A 26,810-nucleotide genomic window follows, 5' to 3' on the forward strand; every position below is an offset into this window, starting at 1 on the left:
CTCGGATTTCGAAACGCCGCGGATTTTTTGGAGAATGGCTCGCAGATGCAGATCGATGCACCTTGGATGCACGTTGATCTTTTTAGCAGAGAATTCTCTGTGAATTCTGTGAAAAGCCATTTTGTTAAAATTTCTTTTAGGATACTTGTAGGTTGACTCTTTCCAGCTTGAATGGTTGATGATTGAGCATTAACATAGTTACCCTCTCTTAAGGAATCATTTTCATTCGCTGACATGAAACGCAGATATCGTGTGAACTTCATACTGGGAAGACATTATGCTTAGTCCACTGTAGAAGAACGCCGGTAGCGATCGCGTGAAAAAATTGCAAATGGATGCAAGCGCTCGCAATCGCCATAACTTGGTCCCCGTCTCCGGCCCTGTTTCCTCGACAGGTCTAACGCGTTCTCGATCACTCGACGCATTTTATTTGCCCAGGCTGACAATCGAATATGGCGGGCAAACAGTGGAAAATCATAAAACGTGCGTCGCGCAGACGCGCTTAATGGGAGCTTGCCGCAGTTCCATAAAGATTATCAGTTTACGACGCAGCGTGTCGCGTTCATAACCTTTCCGGCCTGAAAGAACAATTCCATAAAAATGTTTATTATTGTCCCATCGATGTCTAAACATTCCGCGCGACACACGGCGACGAAGGCAGTTTCAATTGCCGTTCTGATACCGTCAAGGTTCGTCCGAGCAAACAGAAGTTCACTTTGTTTCGTGTTCGATATTTATTGTCGCGAGAGAAAGCTCGATCTGAATTTTATCTGGAGCGTTCGGATAGTAAGCTGTTCCCGATAATAATACGCGCGCGATAAGGAACACGGTTAAAAAAATAATTGTTGTCGCGTTTCCCTTTCCACGGAACCGGTCTTTTCCACTGGCTCCGAAAAAAGACGTGTTTGGACAGCGTTATCGTCGGTCCAAGTAAATGTTTATGCGAGTACATCGTACATACATGTACATACATGTACATGCGCTCTAGATCATAACGATCATTCTGAGAAAAAGAGAGCCATCTTTGAATCCGTGAATTACGCTGTTTTGGGTATCATCTTCTTCGGGATCAGTGGTGTCGACATCGGTTGGTCCTGTTTACGCGCTCGAACCATACAGATCGAATGCTCCTTGCTACACAGTGGAACACGGCAGCCAGGGTAAGTTCCTTACGTAATCCTTATCCATATTTTATCGGCGGGGCAACCAGTTTTCTCAGTAAACAGCCAGGTTTCGCGAAGAATAGCGGCGGTCGTTCTTTATTACCTTTTCGACACGCTTTTATCGTTATCGTTCGCACGCATTGCCCTCGTCTATCTGTCGTCTTCGACGGGACCATCAACAACAGCGCCGACAAATCGCGCTTCTAAATCCCCTCGCAATGGAATTCCGGATTCAAGATGTCGCACGTATCGCAAACATCGAAGATAAACTAACAATCTACCGAGGGATCAACCGAGTGATCGGAATCAGACAAACGATCGATTCGAAAGATTTTCGCCACTTTCGCCACCTATTTGCATGAGTGTAATTTATGGTACACAAGAGCTCTACAAAATGTATGCACATACATGCTAAACAATCTCGGCTCTCCAGCTTGATATCGCAAGATCAACAGGAGATACGGAGTCGATTATTAAGTGAGGATTTTGGTTTTTTCCGCCTTAGTTGCGAGAACAGCAACAATGACAGAATTGTACCAGCGCTTTGTACAATGTCTCTCTTTGAATTGAATGCGTGAAACCACGCCTCGGTAGTTGTTTGAAGGAGGTCCCGATACGGGAACAAGTATCGAGGCGCAATTAGTATAGGAATGCAAAGCCTGAAAGAGACGCTTCGAGCAGGCAATTTGTGCTTGTTACATGCACTCAATTAGCGAGACTTTCTCCAAAGAGAGAAACTAAACAGAAAACGCTTCCTAGAATACTCGTCGCCTGCATGCTTCATAAGCGGACTGGGGATACCCCAATTTCACCGGACGTAAACCACCATACACTGTCCTTTGTCAAGTGCCTATTTCAGTGGGTCGAAGTAATCCTTTAAATCTCTCTCTACTGTTTTCACAAAACAAAAAACGAAATGTTTCACTTCACAAATAGTGTTCTCGGCAGTAATAAGGCAGCACTAATTAGGCGCAATCGCGGCGCCGAAACGTCCGCACTCGTCCCAGCTAATCGGGACCGCGTAATCGACCCACGGCCGATGATCGACGCCCATGGAATCGCCTGGCACCGTGCGATCCATGGATCATCGAGCGGAGGATCCGCTAGCTTTATCGTCCGCGACACGTGTCACCGGGCGGACGCACGCTTTATTCGTCCCTCGGCCCTGCTTATCAGGCTCGCGGATACTGTTACCAGCGTCGCGAATCGTACCAAGCCGTGTACGGATCCTCGCGATCCTCGGTGTCAGCACCGCGGACCGACCACCCGCGATAAACCCGAACATTCCGTAGCGGCTAGACGTAACGTCTCTCCACGTGCCTTTGTCACGACTGATAACCGGTGGGAAGCCAGAGGAATCCCTTGGAACGCTGCTGCTCGCGATCTCACCTCTCTGAAATCGCTCTTCAACATTTCCTTGCGCAAACCGTGCCGAAAGACCTAACCCAACCCGTTGCAGTACACCAGCCTAGCTCTAGCACGAGTCTTGCTGCATCAATTTAGACGAAACGTGTCGTCTTCGCAGATTTTATTTAACTAATCATAGCAGACCTGCTGGACTACAAAATTCAGTCATTCACGAAATATCTCTAGAATTTGAGTTCGTCCACGATGCAGACGGAACGCAGCCGCAGGAGGCAACGACGAAGAAGAAAAGTATCGAACGACCCATGAAACCGCGCGCGTTGTCCCAGGTGGCACAGTTATCTGAAAGTGTCTCGGTGGGTGTTTAAAACGGAGGAGCTCTCTCTCGACTTATTGTTTCGACCTGGCCTGAGGATCATCCGCAGTGTTTTGGAAGCGAGAGATGGTTGGCACGATTGCGGAACGTGGGATTCAGCCATCGCCGCCGCCGCGCCGCCTGCGCTCTCCATATTCGTCGGATTCGTCGAGCGAGACTCGTGCGAGATGCTAACGTAATTTGGCTGCTCAGATTGTTTCTTATCGCCGGTGCTATGATGTCATAAACCACCGGGATATCGTAGCCGGCGGACGTAATCCGCCTTGAACCCGGGGGACACGTGCTCCGACGTTGTAAAGTTCACCGACACAAAAATTTCTATACGACAGGTGTCCCCTTAACAACTACATTATTGGAAATTGAATTTAATCCTCGTACATTCCTCAACATTTATTTCTAGACATTATGAAATCTTTCTTTTCTTGTAGCAAACTTCGAACACTCTTCAACCCGTGAACGTGTGCGAAGGTGTTTTGGTTTTGCTTGAAGCGATTACACACTCGCCGCAGCACACGCGAACATTAGCATTCACTCGTACTTCTGTTCGCCGAAAGCAAAACATCATCCGCACTGTTATCTCCCGTGGAGCAAGGGGCCCCAATTTCCTTATCGCGGCAACCGAAAATGTTTGAGATTCGATTATCCCTGAGGACGTGTCGAAGAGAGAGAGAGCAGCGTTCTGCCGTAGAACTGAATCAATGAAGAAGCTGGGCGAACGGAATTTTTCCGAACCGGAGCTACCCGAAGTAGTCGCCTGGTTATCTTTATGGATGTCAAATTTTATGGGAGCCGCGTGACGGCCCGGTTATTTTTAAGTGTCTGCGGGCCGTGCGTGTCGAACGTTTAATCTTCCTCGATAATTAGCGTAAAGAGCCCGGGGAGGTTTCGCGCGGCGCCGATAAAACGACGGAACCGTTGACGCAACCGAAACAGATCGCCGAGCGATTTCTGTGTCAGAATGCAGAAACACACCGGGGCCATGAGCTAGAGACGTAATTAAGGAACTGACCAATTCGACACGCAAACCGATAACGCGCCGCGCCGGTTTGAAAAGAACGAGCTGAAACACAATCGGCTGTCCAAATAAAGCGAGAAACATAGTGGGCGATTGATGGACTTCTTCTGTTAACGGTTCTAATGAGTCACGAATAATAAATTGTAATTTGTAGAATTTTTTTAGGATGTCGGAGGAGGTCCACCAGGAACTGGAAAGTGTTAAGAATGGCTCGCGAAACATCGTGCACAATGTAGAATGCGCAGAGAAGCGGAGTCTAAAGAATGGAGAGTGTAACGTGCCAGAGGAGCAGAAATGGCAATTAACGGTCGAATAATCGGTCGCGGGACTCTCCGCTCCAGTATTACTTGTAATTTAAATATATCTGGTTACACCGCCGCTAATTCCCGCAGATGTTCGCGGGATAAGCGGTCAGCCGGTCGTACACAATAACGCAGATCGGAATTTCGATACCGGGCCGAACGTTATTTTCGCATTAGGGTGCTACACTGTGTATATTTAGAATCTACGATGCCCGGCATTAACGCCGTAACGCTCGGCGCGTTCGCATATTTGAGATTTTTCCGATCGCGAGGAATGGCAGTAGAAATGCCCGCAAAGGTCAGCCTCAAAGACCACGCTCCCATCTTGCGAGGAGCAGACCGTGGCAGACCCGTGGAACGCGCGCGGACCCGGTCGATTACTTCCAAGATATCGATACTTTGTGGAGTATTTATCGTCGATATTTTTCCACCTCGTATATGCATGTGTGCACACTCTCCAGTCTTTGGCGAACACTTTCCAGTCGGTCTTCCTTGTTGCGATCGGGAATGAACTGTTGCACCCACCTAATAGATTGTCCCTAATTAACCGAGATCTTCTCCCACAAACGGACCTGAGACAAACGTCATTAGCTGACAAAGTACGAAACCTATTGCCAAATAAACGATGTCGCCTCGATAGTGATGGGCATACAATACTCTGTCTTGCAAGTTTTCGAACAAATCAATCACCGCAGAGTTTCGAATCAATTCGATATTTATTCGAAATCAGAAATTCTTGAAACTCTTGAAGTCTTGAAAATTTTCAATGTCTTGATAATCTTAATAAATGTTATACATTTTACGATATTGGTACGTTCATACTGTTATTCATCCCAATGCTGACATGACGTAATCGTTGTTTCGTGATACATGTAACATATATTTCTAGTTTCAATTCTTACAAACCTTCCAAAGTTTTAAGGCTTTCAAGATTTTCAAGACAATCAAGAGTTCTAAGCTTCGAACTATGTTGCAAGTGATTCGAATTTCTTGCCGTAAATATTGAATCGAAGCGATTCGGAGTGATTCAGATCCCATCACTACTCCTCGATCCCCAGACCAAGAAAGATCACAGAGCAGGATCGTCGAACGGATCGAGTCTGTTCGACGGGGTCCGAACGATTTTGATCGTGGCAAGGTGGTTCCAGGTCGGTCGGGAAGTCGCGTTGGCAAGAGGGATCGGCTGGCCCTGGGTCCAAGGGAGCCGAAGGATTAATGGGCGAGGATCGCGGTGCTCTAGGTGAAAGATGCTGCGTGTCCCGAGGAGGAACACGGCGCGGCGCGGCGCAGCGCGGCAAGAGTTCGCGGGAAAAAGGGAGACGGAGAGGTTGGAACGGAAAGCGAGGGAAGAAGCGAGGAGAGGACGCCCGGCGGAGGCAAAGAGGATGCTTGGAGCGGGCAAGACAGGAGAGCGAACGGAGGACATCGAACTGCAATGGCCTCTGGGAGCGCATTCCAGTATTCCACTCTCGCTACCTTAGACCATCCTCTCCCTCCCCGCTCTCTCATTCTCGCTCGGTCTCGCTCGGACCGTCTGTCTGTGGCTCTTCCTTCTTCATCGTCTTCTTCTCCTTCTTCGGCGTCGTTCTCTCGACGTCGTCGTCTCTTCCCTCCCTTTCTCTCTGTCCCCCTTTCTCCATCTTTTTCCCACTTTTGTTCTTCGCAGTCTCTCCGACTCTTTCCGTTCCGAGTCGTCATCCTCCCGCTCAGCCCCGCCGAGCAACGCGCTCTTTCTTCCAGTGTGAGCATTCTCATCCCTCTCGCCGCTTCTGCTGCTGCTCAGCATCCTTCTTTGGACTTAGAGTCCTTTTATTTCGCTCTCCGCATTCTTGAGTTTCCGCTCGCCGCCAGTGCGACGGACTTTCCTCCTCGGCCGACACCGCGGACGAATCCGTCTCGCGTTCCACCGCTCTCTGGACCTTCTTCCCTCGTGGATCGCACGACCTCCTTGCGTATTTAATACCCTCAGGAGATTATACCGCGGCGAAAATCACGTTTCTTCTAAACGCGCTTTGCAATCGACGAAACTGGGCTCTACAACTTCTAACAAAATGATTAAAATCTCTTCGAGAAAGAGCGTATTCTCCGAATGTAGATTAACGAGCTTACCAATTTTCGAGTCGTAACGTCCAACAGAACTCTTTAAAAAAATTCGAAGAACGTAGCCTCGCGACCAGAGATGGTCAAACAAGGTTTGACCCTTAAAGTAACTGCAAATTGCTCGATGCAGATGAATGAGTAGCAGCTAACGGGAGGAGGTGGAGGAGGTGAAAGAGGAGGCGAGGAAGGAGGAGCAGGATTCTGAAAGGAATCTCCCGTAAGGATGAGCCTTGCACGACCATTAACACTCGTCGGGCAAGGTGTGTTCGTTGCGTAAGAATCCTCGAATTCCTCCCGTTTATTAGTACGTCTGTGTTTACCGTGTTACGGGCCTTAGGCCAGACGTTATTTGCATGCTTGTCCGCAGGTAGAATCCTGGCACCTGTTCTCGTGGTTCTGGTACCCTCCCCGATTCCCGTCCCACCCGCATTCTTCCCATTTCCGTTCGCCGCGGATTTCCTTTGTCCCGCGCTCTGCACGAATTTCTTTTGCATACTTCGTTTAACCCGGACCCTCCCTCGGAAACTCGTCTGATTCGCGATCGACGATTCCTCCTGCACCGGTCCTTCGAACCACATCGCTGAAATCTCAAGCAGCTGCAGGACCTTACGTTATCTTCATAAATAAACCCTTTCTCCGCAGTCTAATAATAAATATCGGTATTTACAGCACGACTAATTCTGGAATTTTCAATACAGCCGAAGCATAAGCGCACGTTACAGCACAAGTGTATCATTAAGTATACTCGGTAAAATGTCAAGGAAGTAGTTCTGGTTGCCAACGACCTGTGACAACATAACAGGCGCGAACATTTAATTAAAGAAAAAAGAACAGTGCACGAAAGCTGTCGGAATTTTGATCGTAACGACGCGTGACTTGTTAACGTCATCATAGTTACATTCTCCGGTTGTTTTCGTTTTTCTTTCTTCTTTTTTTTAGTGGACGATGAAAGAACGCGGAATAAGAGATTGCGTTGAAAAGAGGAGCGCCTCAAACGCCATTCTTCAAATCGTATTCCATTGTTACCCCCTAAGTCTCTCGCGGATCCGGCTTTTCCAGGCTCACTCGGCCAGAGAATGCATCGCTGTTACGGAAACGCCCGGAAGAGAGAACGCGTTTCGCTCCAGTCTAGAAGACGCACGTAAATTTTTTTTATTACACCGTCATTGCTCGCTGAATTACCGGCAACCTTGGCACGTGAACCACCCCGGCGAACAATGCTTCGCGTCCTGCCGCGGGGAACTCAATGACCCTGAAAACGCGGCTTAGCTTCCCATCCCGTGATCTACACAGACTTTTCCAAATTTCCACCACCCCTTCTCTTTCCTCGCCCCCCCCCCCCCGGCATTCGATGTTCCACGATCGATTCCGGTGCGATAGTGTCTTTGGATGTTTCTGATACTTGAAGTGAAATGCAGTGACTCCCACTAATATTCGGACACTCTTGAAAAAAGACGATAACTTTTAAATGCAATATTTATAAAAGAATCACGAGTCATCACAAGCACGCTGCAATCAACTGCTCACAATTAATAAGTTTTATAGAACACGTATGTCCCTCTATCGACGAATGCAAAGTTAGCGCATGCATAAAATCTCTATTACGGAGTTCCCGTGATGGTGGACGATCCGGATCGACCAGAGGGTTGCTAAACGACAGACAGAGACAGAATGAGAGAAAGACAGGGGGGGGTCGTTGCGGCAGGGCACGGCGCTAGAATTTAATGGCGGTGTCAAAAGTTCCGCTTAACGAGATGGAGCGAGTGGAAAGATAAATCGAAGCCGGCGTTTTTGTTCTCCCCCGCGAGTTACGAGCACACGAACACGTTCGAGGTGGAATCCAGAGGCTAGAGGTGACTCGGGGATAATCGTGATCGACGCTGTCGGGGTTGCTTTCGCCGCAGTTTCTCTCCCAGTCTCGATTTTCGGACTCGATTCGAGTTCGAGTTCCAAACCCCCGACCTCCTCTATCGTACCCGTTTTTAATGTTAGCCCCCGCTGCCGAATTAATCCGAATAATGGACGCGCACCCGCGCTCTCCGGACCCAGCCTATTTACACGATCGATTTTATCGACGCCCATTCCGAGAACGTCACTCACCTTCCGATGAATCCTGCGAAAGAGAGGAAGGGAGGCAGAGAGAGAGAGAGAGAGAGAGAGAGTGTGTTCACTAATTAACCCCCGCGGCGGCATCACCCCGTTTCACCGTGACGCGACACAACTTGTTGTGTAAATCTTCGACGAGCCGGCGCCGTTGTTTGCTGCGCGCCAAATGTCTAACTGCGAAGGCTCGCATGGTGTAGCCCGGATCGCGAAGTTCGGCGACGTTTCACCAGAAAATCAATTTTACATATCCATTAATCCATTAATGGAGAAAAATTGAAAAATTACTTCACTTCGGTTTTAAAAGAATGCCGAATGAATGAAGTTACGAAAACCGTCGCGACAGTCGGCTCAATTTTCGGGGGTACAGAATGGCTGACCTCGATTCATTTTGTTCGAGCAGCTTTGTATTAATTTCTGGAAAAGTACCAATTCGGAAAATGGGTTATTGGTAATTTGACGGCGGAACTTTGTGTGGCCCCAGATTTTTTGAGGAAGTTTCATCTTCCTTGCGTAGGGACGATCAAGGCAATTTTCCGACAATGGAAGATGGTCGCTCACTGTTCATTTTGTTTGAGAAAGTTTGTATCAGCTTCTGGGAAGGGGTAAATAATACGGTGATTTTGTAGCCGCATTTTATGTAAAAATTTTTTTACAGTTTAATAATCATGATTTAGTGTCAGCATTCTCTCTTCTCTTTAGTGACAGAATAATAATGCACATTTGATTACGTGGTAATCGTTGTCTAATGTTTATTCAGCCGCACGTGTGGAACTTAACTATGTTAAGTAAAAGCTCAAGCATTCATATTCATCGTTTAAATTAGAAAAGCAAATACCATAGATCGCCAAACAAACGATCAAATATTCATTTCCGTAAATAAATAGCAACTCGTCGCAGTGATATATTAATCAAGCAGCGCATGTCGCTGATACAAATTGACAAAATCCATGGGTAGTCAAAAACCACGCGTAAATCCACAACAACCGTACTCCTCGCCAAAGAAAGTCCATTCTCCTCGAAACAAGCGATCAAACATTCACGAGCCCCGCGCGCATCAGTAAATCGCGGGCCTAAATTGATGAAAAGCCACCCCATTCGAAAAAGCCTGCCTCGAATTTCATCACTTTCGTGCGGTCGCAATCGGAACACAAGCTCGTAAAACATCCTCATCGAATATCGGGCGTCCCGGCGCGCCGCGGCGCAGCAGGGTGAAGCTCCACAGTTGAAAGGGAATAAGCACCGATATCAAGTACCAGATAGAGTTAAAACACCCTCGGCAGGATCTCGTTACCCTCTCTGGGGGCCTAGTAGGAAATAGCCGGCACACGAGAGGTCCGGCGCCCTTTAATCCGGCGCTCGTTAACACGGGGTAGATTCAAACTCTAATTTGCGAGCGGCGCAAAGAAAACGGAACGGACGAAGGGTTGGCGGGGGGTGGTTTAACATCGCGCTCAGATAAGGGTTGGAGAAACGAACGGTGGGGGTTCGTTTTGCGGGGGTGGTGGTGCGGCGTCGGATCGGCAGAGATAACGGCGAGCCAAACGAGGGAACTTCTCGGGAACTTAATAGGGAAAACGGAAACATATTCGGGAATGAACGTGGTTCGATAATCGCGAAGATAGCTCGGTCCGACCCTCCAGGGGCGGGAGGGCGTGGAGGGGGTACGGTTTGGTTTTCCGCGGGCTGAAAAGGGGCAACCGGGTTTTATAGAACGGGCCGCGAGTCGGCGTTACTTCTGAAAGTACGAGGCGTTTCCAGGAATTCCACCGTTAGTTCGGCCATTACCATTCGCTACATGTCGGGAGCCACTCCGCGGCCACATTTTAGCCTGTTTACGGCACTTTTCGAGGAAACTGTTACCTCAAGCTGTCCTCGAACGAGCAAATAACGCCGAACTACCCGCACGACACGCTTTCATTATCTCGACCGCTTTATACGGGCCGGGGAAAAGGCCGGACATCGCGCGAGCCGTTCTCCACGATCCTCGTTTGCGTTGATCCTTTCTGCTCCACTCGGAACGATCCGTCTAAAAGATCTGTCCAAGATCTTGTGGAAATTAGGAAGCAGTTGGAGAAAGTTCAATTCTTGTATCGCAGATTTGATGTATGTATTTATATCCTCCTAAATTTTCGTAGTGAGGAATGCGTGGAGATTTTTGGCACCTTTGAAACCTAATTGAAGCCCGGAGAGCACAGAAGTCTAAGGGACAAGAATTTCTTAAAATTTCGTCTGGCGCCTAGTGTCCCACTTGGCACACGTGTCCACCCATTACCGCCTAATTCTACTTCTGCTGTTTGTAAACAGAGTCCACACGGGTACGTCTGTGTACTAGGCTGTTAGAAGACAGCGGGCGGGGTTAATGGCAAACAGCGGCATATTACCATCAATCTCCGTTAGCACTAATAGCGAGTAATAGTCAGACACATTAGGCGAGTCGGAGACGGCAGGAACGAGCTTTGCATAAAACACCGAATCTTCAATCCCTTTGTGCGAGAAATGGGTAGTATCTAACCAGGTTGTTGCAGACACAAACAACTGCATTTGTTCTATGCTTTACGGATCGCAGAGAATGCCAACAGTGTTTCACGGTATAGAAATTTTGTTTACGCTCGTCTAGAAGCTGTCTTAATGCTGCCATGAAACAGATCAAACTAAATCGTGAAAAGTTGTAGTAGAGAACGTCGGCGGAACAGTTCGCAATAAAGGAATCGGGTGAAAGCGACTGCAAGCGTTTGCAAGATCGCTTTCGATCCCGCCGATAAAAATTACGACCGCAAACATCTCGAGCTACCTTGTGCTCCCCGCGAGGGATCGCGCAGCCTTCAAAAACGACCTCGATTTCGCGCGAAAACCAGCTTAATCGGAAACACACGAACGAAAGTTGACGCAACGAAGGCCTACGCCCTGTGTGTTACCAACTTGCTCGCTGCTATGTTAACACACGAAACACTCGACGAAATTGCGCTCTCAATTCTCTGTTACCATATCGTATATTCGATGCGAAACATATACCGTTACACACTGGTACGCGTGGACGGCATTTAAAGTACAAAAAATTGCCTTTAAATAATTTCGAGGAAAATCTCGGTGCTCCACAAAAATTGAATAAAGGGAAATCGAGTATTATAACTATCAGAGTGGCGCCTTGAGTGTGACGAGTTACGAAACAGAGGGAAAAAGGGGGTTAACATTTTCCTCTCATCCTCTTGCGAAGGGCTGGGAAGCTGAGATCCGTTGAAACTTAAGAAGCAACGGATTTCGAGGAACGGAGAGTGTTCAGGGTCGAGGGTTCCGTCTCTAGGAGAACACGAAAGTGCTCTCGACTCGTCTGCTGGATTTGCATCGATGTTGCAGTATCGATAAACCCGGATGCAAGGCGAGAGTGAAGTCGAAACCGAAGACGACGACGACGACGACGCCTAGCCGAGTTGTCCCCGCTAATTGATTGACACAGAACGGTGAATTATCATCGATTAACCGCCGCTAAACGTTGAAACGTCCCCGCTAATTGGCCGACGCAGCCGCTGCCGCCAATAAAACATTCGATATTTCTAGCCGCAGATAGGATCGCCGCGCATAATTCGCTTGTCGCGAGCAGTTTCCCCCGTTAGGCGGCCGTGTGGCGTCTCGCAGGAACGATTTACGAGCTCCATTTTCCCCGGGATATAGGCAGACGGTGATTTTTCTCGATGACGAAACGGCTGGCTGCCTGCCGCCATCGACTCTGCTCGCGAAACACCGACAAAGCGTTAGACCCCGTTCAGACGCGACGGAAACCGCGCGATTTCCGTTTTGGATTTTGGATTGCTGGTCCGCGCGGGCAGGCGTGAACGAATGCGAACACGCTAATGTAATAATAAATAAGATCCGCGCGGTTTCGACGTCACGAAGCTATAGTGTAGTCCAACACTGATAGAAACGTCACGATTCCATCGCGAGCCTACAGCACGGACCGTGATGCCACTGGGTACTATTGGTACGTTGACGGTGCATTTCTCGGAACGTGACATCATGCGAACTTAACCGTGCACTACTAACAATCGTCGGAACGAGCTTCTTCGCTCTGGCTCTTGTCTATCACCGGCGTTATCTCGCGCAACTTACAGAGTTTATACAATTGCCAGGGCGCATTGTTCTTACCTGGTGTAGAAATTAGGTTTAATGCTCCCCCTGCGAGCTGGCTACACACGGATCTTAATAGTCCCGAGCCAGCGGATGCTGTACTTGTTAATTGAAGATGCTATCTGCGCCCCTGCGATGCTGGAATCTGGGCAATGATTGCGCTCGCTGCCAGCTAACCACGCTGAAAACTGCTTTTGCCGCTACATTTTTTGGTCCTCGGCACTCTAGCGAACCTGTATACCGAACTTCAGGGCCTCGTTAGAATCGGGAATTGTCGTTAAATCGGATCGAACATTTCAGCATAGTCGAACAAAATGACATGGAACGTCCCCTAAAATGAAATGAAATAACGTAGCCAAATAAAACGGAATGAAACGAAGTCGATGGTAGTGTAGACTAAAAATAAACGACGTAGTCGAAATCGAGCGGAATGAAACGAAGTAGTCAAATAAAGTGAAATAAAACGAGTAGTCCAATAAAGTAAAATGAAACGAAGTAGCCGAATCGGGTACCAATAAAACGAAGTAGCCGATACGAAAATGCAATAAAACGGAGTAGTCGAAGGTCGTCGGTAGTTTGGTAGCGGGCGACCGGAAACACTTTGACCCGGAAAGGGTTGAAGGTCCGGGTATGATCCCGATCCTGACGGGCAGCTGTGAATAAAGTGGAGCGACGCGGAGGAACGTTTCCTCCACGGGTTTGAGCACCTGATCACGGTTAGTACAAGTTGCCCGGTGTCACGACACCCCGATCATCTACCGATCAACGAGAATGGGTTCACATTCCATCGGCGATCTCCGCCGCGTTACGTTTAAGGCCCATTTCGCGGCGCTCCTCGGGACCACCGGGGAATATTCACGAGCGGTGTTGCGGGCCGGGGCAGGCCGGTGTCCCGCAGAGTTGCAGAACAAGTACGTTCCCGAGCAACTTTGCCCCGGCTATCATTCCGCCCGGGCTGAAAAAGTTTGATCGAACGGTGGAAGGCCACCTTTTAAACGATCCCCGGCCAACCAACGCGAATATTCCACGATAGAACGACCACTGTGTGCCTCGCCATTTTACGGATACTCTGTATACGTGTGTGTATGTGTCGTCGATGTATGCACGCGGAGGAACACCACGTTCGAGGGACGAAATTTTCACGAGTACGCGATTACATCAACTCCTGCCGAGATTCATTATATGAACTACTACGGAGCGTCACTCCAATTATACTCCGTGTCCGCGCTCGAGTGTGAATGGACCATTATCTGGCCGAGTGTTGGGGCCGGAGAAAAATGTTTGTACTCGAGTTGTATGGTACGAGCTTTTGGCACAGCCGGATTTTACGTTGTGTCCTGAATTTGCGGGACGCGAAGGTCGGAGTTTCATTTTGTAATATGCTCGCTAGCTGCTGACATGTCTCACACCTTCGTGTTTATGCGAAAATAGGAAAATTGACTTTGTATTTGTATGTGGAATTGTTTGAAACTGTAATAAACTGCATGGTATTTGAGGAATTTGTGATTTTTCTGGAGTAATAGATTTTTTAATTTTTGTGATTCTGTTACTGAATTGTACAATTTCAAATTTTAAAGCAGGCGCGTGAGGCTCGTGGCCTCAGGAAGCACATATATACTATATTTCATTTCTAGAGAACGTTCGCCAAGGTCCGTACACTTGGTCCGGTGCTCTCAAAAACCGCAAATCAGTTCCGCCATTGGAATTACAGCACGGTCACTGTCTGAAGCATCAAGTTCAAGTGAAGTGACTGAAAGTTAGAAATCAACAGCACGACGTTCCCGCTTCTATAATTGAATCTCGAAAATCAAACAACTTTGAAGCGAAGGATCAAATTAGAAATAGAACAAATACTTGTTTGACACCGATTCAAATTGATGCTTGCGCTCCAGTCTATTCTACATCTAATTGGACAAACGGATTCATCTAAAAATTCACAAGTGCATAAAATCTACAAATGCCTGAAGAAGCGCGTCATCTCCGCGCTCGAAATCGAAGTGCAGGCGTGGGAACGGCGCAGTCCCGCTGAAAAATCGCGCCGAATCGAATGCGGCGGGTAATGGGCCCGTCGCGATGGTTCGCGAAAAAGTCCCGTCGCGTCGGCTCTCGGAGCCGATCGGAGCGGATCGGAGAGCTGAGCGGCGCGACGCGGAGCAGGTTGTCGGCGCGCGGGGCATAAGAGCGCGAGGCGATTGCGCGCAATAAGGCCCCGCGTTTCGTGGCAGACACCGTGGCTAACGGATGTGCCGTTACGGGGCCGCATTCCACGGAGCCACGCATGCGCGACGCGACACATTCCATTGTCTTTTACATTCTTCGCGGCCGTTTCTCTCCTCCTCGGTATTCTTAGCACGCTCGGCCGCCAACAACCGCCCCTGGCGCAACGGCGCAGGGCACCGAGGGCCTCAAGCCCCTCCCCTTCATCCTCCTCATCCACCTCCTCGCCTTTTTCCCTCCGCAACGTCTTCCACCGCCGCCTCCTCGGCCCCTGGCCCCCCTTAAGGCCCCGACGTTGCCCCCCTCCCTGCGTGTTCTCGTAGTTCTCTTTGCATTCCTCGTATCAACCGTCGCTACTTCGTCCTCTCTTCATTTTCTTCGTCTTCATCCTTCTCGAGATTTTACCACCGCTCCGCAACCTCTTCAGCTACTCTTCCTCTTATCTTTTCTTCGCTTCGGCTCTCTTCCCTGCCTCGACCGGACTGACCGCTTTGCTGGCTGACTTTGCAAGTTCGGATCCCCCTCTAGCATAAACGTTCTTTGCTCTTCCCCCACCCCTCCACCCTCATTCTCCTCTTATCCCCCCGCTCACCCCCTTATCTAGATGCTCCACCCATTCGTGCTTTGACTTCGTAATACCTTCGCGTTGATCGTTTTAATTCGTGCCACAGATTCGTTTATATTGATCCCCCTTCGGACCCTGATCTCTCTCGCTTCCTTTTGCTGTAGACTTCCTTTGACTTCGCCGGTGAACCTGAAGTGTAGAGGTTCGACCACCCGTTGCAGCTCGATTTTTCATTGGTTCGTGGGCCCACCGGCCGGCACAGTGGTCCCGGAGCCCGCTTTTTGTGGCCAAAATTCAATTTTCTTACTTTCAAATTTCAACAAATTTTTTCTCTCAAACAAGAACACTATAAAACCGCGAAATTCAAAATATTAGGTCTTTCGGATAACTTTCCGAGTACATACAGCGTTTAAAGTTCAAAATTATAAAATTGGAGGAACAACTAAATAGTTTAATTTTTCCTTACACAATGCTGAAATGTAAATTCGTACTATATTTTCGTATGTGTAAGCAGATATATTTCAGTTATTTAGTGCTAATATTATATAAGCATGTTTCAATCAATATACGAAGGATATAAAGTTAAGTGCAATGTAAACTATAGGTAGAGTTTTAAGAAAATGTTTAAAAACATTAGCATTTTGAATTTTTAATGTCAGATTCGTAATCAAAGACCCCGAAAACCGCTCAATACTATTTTTTATATAATTCTTACGAAGAATTAAATCTTGGCTACTTCCTCGCGATTTCTAGACCCTATTATGCACTGTTTTTCTTTTTTTCTTTTCTTCTTGTTAACACAATTTTTCAAATATTTCCGATGATCTGAAAAAAATTTTTCGAACGAAAGTTGATCAGTGTTCACTCTTCCACAAACTTCAATATAAAAAATTATTTTTTATAAAAAAATTAAGGTTACCTCAATTTTTTAAGTGTTAACATATATTTTTTACTTCTTAATATTCTAACTGGTATCAAGACGAATCCAATGACCTATAATAATATAACATTAAACCGTGAAATAACGCTACAATAGTTTTGGCCACAAAAAGCGGGCTTCCGACCACTGTGGTCCCTCGGGCCCAACGGACTTTCGATATCAGTTGAGACCCGATTTTCATCGACCCCTTCGGCACCGCTTTCTATTCGCGATTTTTCACAAGCAGCTTACTTCCTACAGGCCTGACGTTTATCTCGGAGCAGACCTGCCTTCGAAATGTTCACGTGAATGCAGATGTAGTACTTACAACCGTCTACAATTGCTGAATGAAGAATGAAATTTCTGAGTGGCTTCTGGCATTTTTCATTTTCACGAGAAAATTTCAGTTAATGTCATAATTATTGATATGGGATACGCTTGATTAGTCTGCATTGAGTAGAAAATATCATTTCTAGTAACACCTATAATTAGGCTGCCAATAAGTATGCGAGTATCCATTTTTCTAGATGGCTTTCGCGAAACCAGTCTTACTGGTTCTGTCCGATGAAAAATCAGGCGTGACTATATTAAATTTTCTCTAATAATATCTAATATCCACTGGACTCAGATTCTCCATCGTATTAAACTTCATTCAATTATATACTCAGTTTAAATCCTTTAAAAGCAAACTTTAAATCCTTGCTTGGCTTGCGACGACCAATCGCAAGAAGCAACAGAAATGAAGAGATCACGAGGAGGAATAAGAAGAATAAGTTCCTGCTCGGAAATGAAAATACCTGGCGAGTGTCGCGCGTTTCGCGTGTCGATTCGCGAAGGCAGTATAGTGTCTTCACGCTTGCGTCTCCCTTTTTTACGTAATTCTGTTGAACGGCGTGGCGAACGCGCAAAATCCGCGACTGGAACGGAAGCGGCGAAGCGTTCCGCAATTCCAGAGGCGGAATTCCGTTCGGCTTGGTCTACGATCCGCGCGAGCGTGCTCGCTCGCATAATCCTCGTGCTGGTCTTCGCGATTACTCCACACGGCTACGTGACGAGATAAATACTCACGGCTGCGCGGCGTGCACGCGTATGCTGGATACGCACCGGTATCCGCGAGTAATGTTCCGGGAAATTACGAGCAACGCGATATTCTATTAATTCAAACGTCTTCATAGTCGCTGGCGTCCGCGCGTTTCATTCACATTCGCCGTCGAGTGAATGGAAAAAATGCGTGATCACGTGGACGCTTTACACTCGTCGAACGTTCAAGTGCAAATGTACTGATCAAACTGATGTAATCAATTCTTGGACCATCAAAGCACGTTCAGAGCACGATACAGAACATTTTAATATAATCTGTCTTGTAGGTACTTCCAATTTCGAACGAACGAGAACGAGTATTCAAAAGCGATTGACGCCAATTCGGCGTAAACGTGAGAACCACAGTCGATCCTCGATCGGATTGATTGTTATTTAGGTTCGACTGATTTATTGGACGATTAATCCCGGTTCTTGCTGGAATTCGGGCCGACGAATCGCAATTTCGGCACTTTGATGAGCGCCGAGGGCGCAGGTTCGCGCGAATCACGGAACAAGGTGCTGTTCGTGAAATCGTTGTATCGTTAGGAAGAGGAAATGGCCGGAATCAGATCGATTTCGGGAATGAACGAGGCTATCCTCGAAATTGGTGGCCGGTGCGGGGCCCGGCGTGAACGGCATATCGAGATCTCAATTTTCGTGAGGCCGCAACGAAACGGGCGAAACGATCGAGCACGGTCGCTTGTTGTCGATCGCTCGCGCCGATGGCTGATAGCCGATCGATCGATTTCCGCCATAAACGCATCCTGCTTCTGGGCGGCGCGCGATCGTTTCGATCGGCGATGAGCCATCGGTACCTCGTATTATGCAAGAGTTACGCATTATGAACGCACGAGTGCGTGATCGGCACGAGTTATGCCCACCGCCGCGCCGGCTGAACGCGATTAACAGAAAATTCGATAACGGTAGTTCTGCTGGCTGTTAATCGGTTCAATCTCGACAAATCTTCCATTCGAGCAAGTCTGGAAACCTGTAACCAGCCTGACCATCGATGTTAGAGTCGTTCGAGCCTGATCTCTGGCCCTTTGGATCCCCGCTAACGAACCCATTGATCTGACGTGGCCACAAGGGAAACCTTGTTTCACAATTAAGATGACGTGATACAGTATTTCTTCACTGTCCAACAACGTTTCCCTCCTGGCCACGATTAATTGTATTTGTCCGACGTTGTTTGCCAGACCGAAGGAAAGCAATAATTTTTAGAAATTGCGTCATGTACGTATACAAAGAAATCACCCGGAAGGAATGCGAGTCTGATTGGTTGTCGAAGTAACAAAGGCGTTGATGATGTCAACTAGCCAGGTTATGAAGCGAGACTTCTTTCTAGCAGTTTATTACTAGGCTAGAGAAGAGCTCCGTTTACGAATGCGAGATTAAAACGAGAGTATCCTCGGACAGAAAGGTTCTTTAAGTTAAATGGAAGTTGAAGAGAGCATGATCGCGCCGACAAGCGACAAGCTGTTCCCAGTATCGGCGCCATAAGAAGCGGTTTCGCTCGTCATACGAATATTTCAATGGTTGTTGTCGGAGAAGTCACACGAGTTTCGGCAGTTTCGTGTCCTTTTATGGCGATCCTGGCCGGCGCGGCGACCGAGCGGCGACCGATCATTTTGGTGACCCACGCGACGAGGGCAAGTATAATCGACCCCGTCAACTTCGTTAGGCCAAAGTATCCGTTCGTTTCTGACTCATCCGCGTCGCTCGATTAGGGAAAAAAGAGACTCGATCGCCGTGGCCACCAATCGGGCCCCGCTAATTGGGCCGATCGGGAACAGCCGAGAAAGGGACGAATTAGAAATCGCGGATCGGTTGCCTAACGCCGCGCGCGATCTTTCCAACGAGTCTGCGCAGCTTTGACGCGGATTTATGGATCCTACGAGGGCTGAAAAACCTCGCAGCAACTTCATCCTGCTCGGCCTGTCTTCTGGCATTTTTTGCCGGATTCGAACATCTACTTCGTTAATCGATCAGCTTTTAAGAACCTGTCATTAGAGGCTATCTTCTAAATGTCATAAGCTTCTCATCTGTTTTTGTCGGCTAGATGGAGGAAAATCGTTTCTGGATGCTGAGCACTGTACTACCACTTTTTCAAATTTAAAAACGAAGAACTGGGAATTAAATGGCCCTCTTTCAAGAAGTGATCCTTGAAAGTTCGCGGACTTCGGGATCTTATACGGCATCGTTGCCATGAAATCATAAAGGATCGTTCGCGAGGTTGGACCAGTAACTGTCCTCCATTTGCCGCCATGATCCACCAATCGCCAATATTTACAATAATGTCGGCGCTCATAAATAGAAATGGCTGCGGCGCACACGTTCCAAGAAGTTTCCCCGGGAAACTGTGTTAAGAAGATCCATGATTCATCCACGGCTCATGGACTCTCCTGAGTCAGGAGTGTTTTGAACCGCGCGCGCGCGCGCACGTGTGTCGGCCGCAGATGGATAGGCCGGCGTTAATATGCAGTTCGTCGCAACGATTAAATTTTTGACGTTGCACTGGTCTCGATCTCGGAACACCTGCCGCGTCGATGCAGTGACCTATAGCGTCGGCTCCAAAAGCGTATAGAGGAAAGTGTGGGAAGAGAAGCTCGGTCGCGTGCCCTTCCTAGATTCTTTGCAGGTTGCCTGTCTGTTATTACACTGAAGTTATCGGATCATTCCATCTCGCAGATCGTGGAACGAAAGCGTCCAAAAATATTCGGAACCAATTGTTAGGTCAGTGCAAACGTTCGCACGCGATTTAATACAAGGAGTCGAGAAGAGAAATATTGGGGACAGGTCTCTACAAAATGAAGACCAGATTCTTTTCGCTGGTTCCTCGATGACTATTAGGCTGACGCAAGCCCAGATCACAGAACGATATCATTTATGAAAACGGCTCGAAATATCATCCGCCATTGACACGCTCTCTCAATTTCTCCACGGCTACTCCCACGAAGAGACTCCTCCGAACAATGCCCGCGTTTCCCACAGATCGAGATTTACGCGTACCACCGAACGATCGCGGGGGAACAGGTGTCTAGGCCTTCCTACGGTCACATTGACCCATATCCTCCCGTTCCAACGAAACATCCGAACGCGAACGCCACGCAGGGCCGCAGGCTCTAAGCATTCTTACACTTTATGTCCCCTCTCCTTTAACTCTACTCAACGAGAGACCTGTCAGTTTAACTTTCATGGCGGTCTCCGCCTTCCATCGCGATTCTCAGATTTTTGTTATCTGGCATAGACTCTAATGTGATCTTCTAGAACTTTCGGAGTATAAAAATTGTGTCTCTAAAATTGTTTCAGATTTTAGCACCTTCTAGCAGGTCCCTGAAACTGTCGTAAACCTGTAGGCTACATGAAACATATTAATAGCATGCTACCATCACGAACAAACTGCCACAACTCTAAATCTCAATGCTAAAACGATCGAGGAATGCTGCTCTTAAATAATGGTAACCCTGTAACTTGGACCCAAGATGTTTCGCAGTCCACCGTCCCAGTTCATAAATCGCCTAAATGGACAAGCCAAAGATCTAGAGTTCCGATCCACCTCCGCTCCTTCGAACGCTAGATGGAGGATCCTCTTGGGCAAGGAAGAGGATCAGTTTTGACAGGCACCGGCGCCTTTTACGTCCGTCGGCTTGACAAGGATTCCCTGACCCCGGCGAGCACCGGCTCGGCCTAAACCCACTTTATTAGGTGGTCGGAAAGGCTAGCTGGCCGTCTGAGTCAGCCTGATCTCGATTAGGCGAGCGTGCCGCGCCGCAACGCGCTTTGCTTCGGACACAGTCCGGGTCCGGGGGCACGGTGTGTGACTCACATAGGAATCCTGGAGTGGCACAATGGCCTTTGCGCGCACGTATACGCCTCGGCCAGCTCGCCACGGGAATTATTATAATCTATAGGCAAAGTTCTGCGTGCCTCGGGACGGCTGGTACTTTCTTGGAGAACCGACCCCTAAAACCACACGAATTTTAACAGAACTTGTTCTTATCGGGAAACACAACTTCTGCTTCGAATGAATATTTTTCTACTGTAAATTTCATCATGGTGCTGTGACGATAATTCTTCAGCCGCTCGACGGGAGACTGTGGATTTGATGCATTTATAAAGAGCAAGGTCTCCCGGATTGGTTCGCTAAATTCTAGCGGGACAATAAGAGCATCGGCGAAACTTTCGTTCATTTTGATTGCCGATCGATACCCGTCAGCCGTTCCATTTCTCAGGGCGTCGAATCAACCGGAGAACCGGAACTTCGCGAGCGTTTAAGAGGCCACGCACGTTTTCAATCACCCTTGGGAGACCAGCAGCATCGCGTTCGCGTTATTCGGACTCGGTTCGTCGCGCAATTAATCTCACGGGCCTTCCGCGTGTCGGCGACGAATCCGGAAACGGTTTCCCTGGAAGCCTTGCGGCGGAATCAGTTCGTCAGTCCTTCTACTCTTTATTGTTACCCTAGATTCGCAGTGTGTACTGGGAAACCTATTTGTACAGGCCGTTCCAGATCGTAACTCTTTAACATGTTCTCTACCCCTCTCTCTCTCTCTTTCTTGAATATGAACCGTTCACAAGGTTCAAACTTACAAAAATCATTAGCTCAACTTTTCTGTTTAATCTGCGATTTTAAATTGTAATTCTCTGATCTCTGAGCAACCAATAGCCTGTCGCGGAGCAGCCTCTAAGGTTTCCTCGTTACGTGAACGGTTTCCGCATCGCGAGCCACTCGAATTCGCGCGATCCGGTCGATCGAGCGGCCGCGAAATTCGCCGCTGGAAAACAAACACCGATCACGGGGCTACGGGAGAGAGGGCAAAGAGAGCGAGAGAGAGAGAGGGAGAGAGTGAGAGGGAAGAAGAAGCGAGAAGGAGAGACAGGGGGCAGCGAGAGGCTTTTATTTTGCTTGTGCCCGCGTCGCGAACGGCGTGCTCCTTTCTAGAGAAACGACTGGCCCGAATTCCAGAGTTAAAACGGCCTTGCGGGACTCGCGGTAACGGCTCCAGCAAGGCTCCGCGGATTTCCGCAAACGCGGCCGTTTCTCCATGAATTTTATCGGTGTTTGACGAGGGGCAAGGGGGACTACTCGCTGCTCCGATATTTCTTGTCATCCTTCGATCGTTTGTTTCGCGGAATAACGAGTATCCGTTCCTCGCCTACCGATACGGTTTCGACGGGACGGCCTAGGCGCTTAAAACATTTTCCGAAGGTTGTAAATCCTCTTAAGAGGTCTTGTATAAACTGCGTTCAAGCCGAGCCCCCTGGGGAAACATTTCTGCAAGGCAGAAGTCGTGCTGCTCTTCAGGGGACGAGCGCGGAGAGCATCGGAATCGCGCGGACGGGAAGCTCATCGGTATTGCGTCGCAGCCCCGCTCGCCTCGAACGCGTGAATATGTAGCTGATTCGTTTATCGACTGCTCCACTGTTCCGATGTGTGCTCCGATCTGTGTTCGATCTCCGTCGGTCCTGTTTCCCGACGAATCTTAACTATTTTTTTCGCGCGCGGTGCCAGGTGAAATAGTACCTTATTTTGCTATATTTTATTTTTCGTTAATTCATAAAATTATACGTTAACAGAACGGTAGAAACCAGTCGCTGTAAGTGCTCGCCATTTCCAGCGTTAGATAACTGGATCAACTGAACAAAGATCGATAGAGCAATCGTGCGACGAGTATGCGACGTCGATACATTATTTTCTCCTTTCACTTATGATCTATGTATTGCTCTATGGCTAGGCGCTGGATATGACTTATCCCTAAATATCTCTATCCGCGTCTTGTCACCGTCTCTCTGTTATCTTCGATCGTATCCAGTCGATTGCAAACAATGTCTTCTGGTCTCCGGTTGAATGACGTTGCTTTGGCCTTACCTAACCCAGACTATTCATCTAACAGTATGTTTGAAAGAATTTATCAAAAATCCTAGGATTCACAAAGCGAGACACGCCCATGAAGGTTGATTCATACAGCTATAGCTAGCTGGAACCAGCTAATCGACAACATTTCAATCACAGTTTATCGCGAAACCTTGTCAATTCGCTGAAACGAATAGCGTCGATCGAATTCCCGTGTTTTATCACCGACAGTCCTCGACGCTAATCTTTACCAGTTAAACACGGGAAAAAACAAGATTGAACAAACAAAAACTGAGAAAAATGAAATCGAAGTGTTCCGATAAATTGGATTCTAATCGTCGTCGTTTCAGAACCGATCGAACCGAAGCCGATTTTCGCGCGAGCCGAATCTCCACGATCATTTCTGGCCGGGTTTCGATTTCGAGCGATCGAGAGTTGGCAAATAGTAGCGCGTTTTAAAGGGAACACCGGCGTCTCACAAACACACGCGAGATATTTATCTCGGCCGGGAGAAAGTGTACCACATACAGCCGCTACCGCCGACGCCACCACGCGGCGAATAGATTCTTGCAGTTTCATAACTTAGTGACCGACATTCCGCGGAATTGCACCACTAATAATGGCTATGACATCATTGGCCTGTAATTGACTCCGCGGATCGGAAACGACGGATTTCCTCGATCGAACACGACCGGCCGTCGAGTTTCGATCCTCGTAAACCGTCGCCCACGCTCGTCGAAAAGAAAAAAAAAACGAAAAACCCATACGACGGATCCATTGATGTATATTCTGTTCTTTTTCTGCGAGGCTATGGCTCAACCTCGTTGAACGGTGATTTAGTACTTGGTAGTTTACGGTCGAACTGTTTGTGCTGCTCGTTTAAAGATAGAGATCTGACTGCGATTTTGACTCAGTTTTAAGAGCGACTGAAGGTTGCATTCTATTTTTGCGTTGTTTCATTCTATCTTACATGTTTGATTCTTTTCGCGGAAAACTCACGTAATTCTAGAATCAGATGTAGAGCAAAAACAACCCTTACAAGTAGAGTAGTAAAATGAAGAAGTGGTAGCCAGCGTCTTTCCAGCCTATGATCTCTTGTCAAAAACTCGAACGTGCTTCCAGGAGGCCCTCGATCGTCTGAATCGGGCTTTCCCCGAAAGGGGGGGCGCGTGGATCGAGATCGAGCGACGATTGACAAAAAGAGGGCGGCGAGCGTGCGAACCGACGCGACGCGACGCAGCGAAAGTGAATTCCACAGGCTCGACTTTTAAAACAGCCCGCGTAGCTCTGGAGCGCTCGCAACAGAGCTCCGGCAGCTCGCAACGCGAGTGTGTTTCGTTTTCTCGTTCCACGAGCGCGCGCGCCCGCGTGCGTTCCATTGTAGAAAAGAAATTGGCCGGGGGCCCCTCTCTATTAATTCCGAGCTGGTGTCCCTTTTTCTTCGTCGGACGATCCCGAGGTATTAGAAAGGCTATTAGGACCGCCGCTAATAGACACACGGAGGAACCTTTCCTGTCGAGATTCGTATCTGCAGGAACCACCGCTCCGCCGTACCCTTGAAAACGGTAACGGTACCCGACCGTTCCCGCTGACCCACGTATGAAGACATAGAGTATAGAGGATCGAAAAACCGTGTGACCAGAGGAAAGAATCGGTATTCTTCCTCTCTCTTTCTCATTTCGCTCTCTCGGACCACTCCGATTAATGGCGGCCATCCGACGACCACCTCGATGCCTTTTCTTGCCTCCGGACAGACGGCCCACCGTCGATCGGACCTCTCGGACCTCGCAGCGCCTCTTTCTTTCGATAGAACACGGATGGATATTATTTTTATGGGGATTCCAGGGATAATATACTGGAACGCTCGATTCGACGCTTGGGATCCGGCCTTCACGGACGGATCTCCACCGAGGTTCTTTTATTCATCGTTATGGGATCGTTGAGGAACTGCTATGGGATACCCAGTGTCATCTGTTGACTCTGGAGTTAGGTTTCTTTTTTAGATGCAGGAATTGTTGAGGAATTTGTTCTGTGGTGGTTTATACAGATGAATTTAATTTATATAGTGGATATACAAGATTTTTTTAAAGGGTGAGGTTTGGTATAGACAGCATTGGTGCAACCCTCTTTACCCACAAACAACGGAGTAAGGGTCGTAATGAGAAATAGCAAGACACGAAAACAATAATTTTACGTATAATTCCATAAATATAAAATAGACTCATTCATGAGAACGGACTTTATTCCGCGCGGCACCGATGACGACTGCAGCCGGTTAATTAGCGGAATCGGTGTTAGTTACCGCGTAAGAGGGGTCCCCGTGCTTACGTAAAGTCGGCCCGCGATCGTTGCATACGATATTGAGCGAAGAAATCAGCGTTTCGAGCTGTGATCCATTACACCCGCTTTCTATTCTCGGCCGCGGCCGCAAAAATCCTAATGAATCCGAGTCGCTCAGCCCGGCGCGGCGCGGCATGGTGGCGACTCGAGGATCTTGCGTTATTAAAATAATTCCCGAATGCCACTTAAATCGACAGTCGCGCGCGGGAAGGTTCAGCGAGATGGATGGATCGTCCTTCCTCGTGGCCACAAATTAACTTTCGTTTTGCTTAATTGGCAACCGGCCAGTTATTACGAACGTTTTCGCCGCTGTAAACGCGCGCTCGAATACGCTCCGCCTTTGGAAATCGTCGGAGACTATCCTACGGACGATTCTCTTTGAAATAAATCGCCCGATAGAATTACTATAACACTGAGGGACTGCTTGTTATAAATTTTAGCGACTATTCTAGCCCCGACTCCTCTGTCTCCCCTATACTTAACGTAGAATCTGAGCCACGCCTAACGCGCTGATCGAGCCGCGATTAAATCTCTATACCTGAATTCATAGCCCGACCTGATCTACGAGCAAACCTGGCCCGACGAGACTAGGCTCTCATATTTATTCTACTCTTCTAATTTCCCTTGTAGTCAGACCCGATCGGTAACCGATCTACAAGGCCTGCGACTATATTAACCTATTCACCGTATTAGGTTACACGCATGTAGGCGACGTCTACATCGTTTGATCGAGCGAATATCAACGTGTAGACGGTCACTAGATCCGAAAAATTCACGTACTTGCGTTCCCAGGCTGACTATAATCTCGCCGATTGCCTCTTAATTCAGACCTCCATTTGCGAACCCCTGATTTCGGTCGTAATGCATGTAGTTCGTAAATTTTAATGTATGGAGATGGTAGATTTGCGTGCGCTTAGGGCGTGTGCGCCATTGTTGAACACGGGGGAGTTTTTTTTTCAATCTTGATCGAGGTGTGTTAGACGATAGGAGGTTGGAACGAGCCTCGATCCTTTGGGTTTTCTTTTCATCAAATAAATTACTTCCAGCTTACTTAAAGTTCTGGTTAATGTACAATAAAAGCAAAAACAAGTATTGGAAAGAATGAAATTTCGCCTCGGACATGTGTGAACGAGCCAGGTTGCACACAGAGGGTAAAAAGAATCAGGGATCAGATGATATAATTCATGGTTTTCTGTGTCTCGCGGCGTCACTCGATGGAATCGTTCGAGGCACCCACAGCACCGAGAAAGTGCGGTATTGGCGATCGCAGATGCTGGCAAACCGCA

The 26,810-nt window shown here is 48.1% G+C and overlaps 1 protein-coding gene and 1 long non-coding RNA gene across 3 annotated transcripts in view; one reads left to right on the forward strand and one right to left on the reverse strand.

The window, feature by feature from the left end:
• Window positions 1–26,810, reverse strand: part of Pdk1 (Phosphoinositide-dependent kinase 1) — a 578,009-nt gene that overhangs the window by 98,542 nt on the left and 452,657 nt on the right. The gene's annotated exons all lie outside the window — the stretch shown is intronic.
• The window catches only part of LOC143211745 (uncharacterized), a 163,118-nt gene continuing 136,496 nt past the window's right edge, over window positions 189–26,810 (forward strand). Inside the window, exon 1 of the long non-coding RNA XR_013009520.1 lies at window positions 189–1,160. This is a non-coding gene — a long non-coding RNA (uncharacterized LOC143211745). The remainder of the gene's footprint in view (window positions 1,161–26,810) is intronic.

The sequence above is a fragment of the Lasioglossum baleicum genome, chromosome 9 (genome assembly GCF_051020765.1).
Source record: "Lasioglossum baleicum chromosome 9, iyLasBale1, whole genome shotgun sequence".
NCBI lineage: Eukaryota > Metazoa > Arthropoda > Insecta > Hymenoptera > Halictidae > Lasioglossum > Lasioglossum baleicum.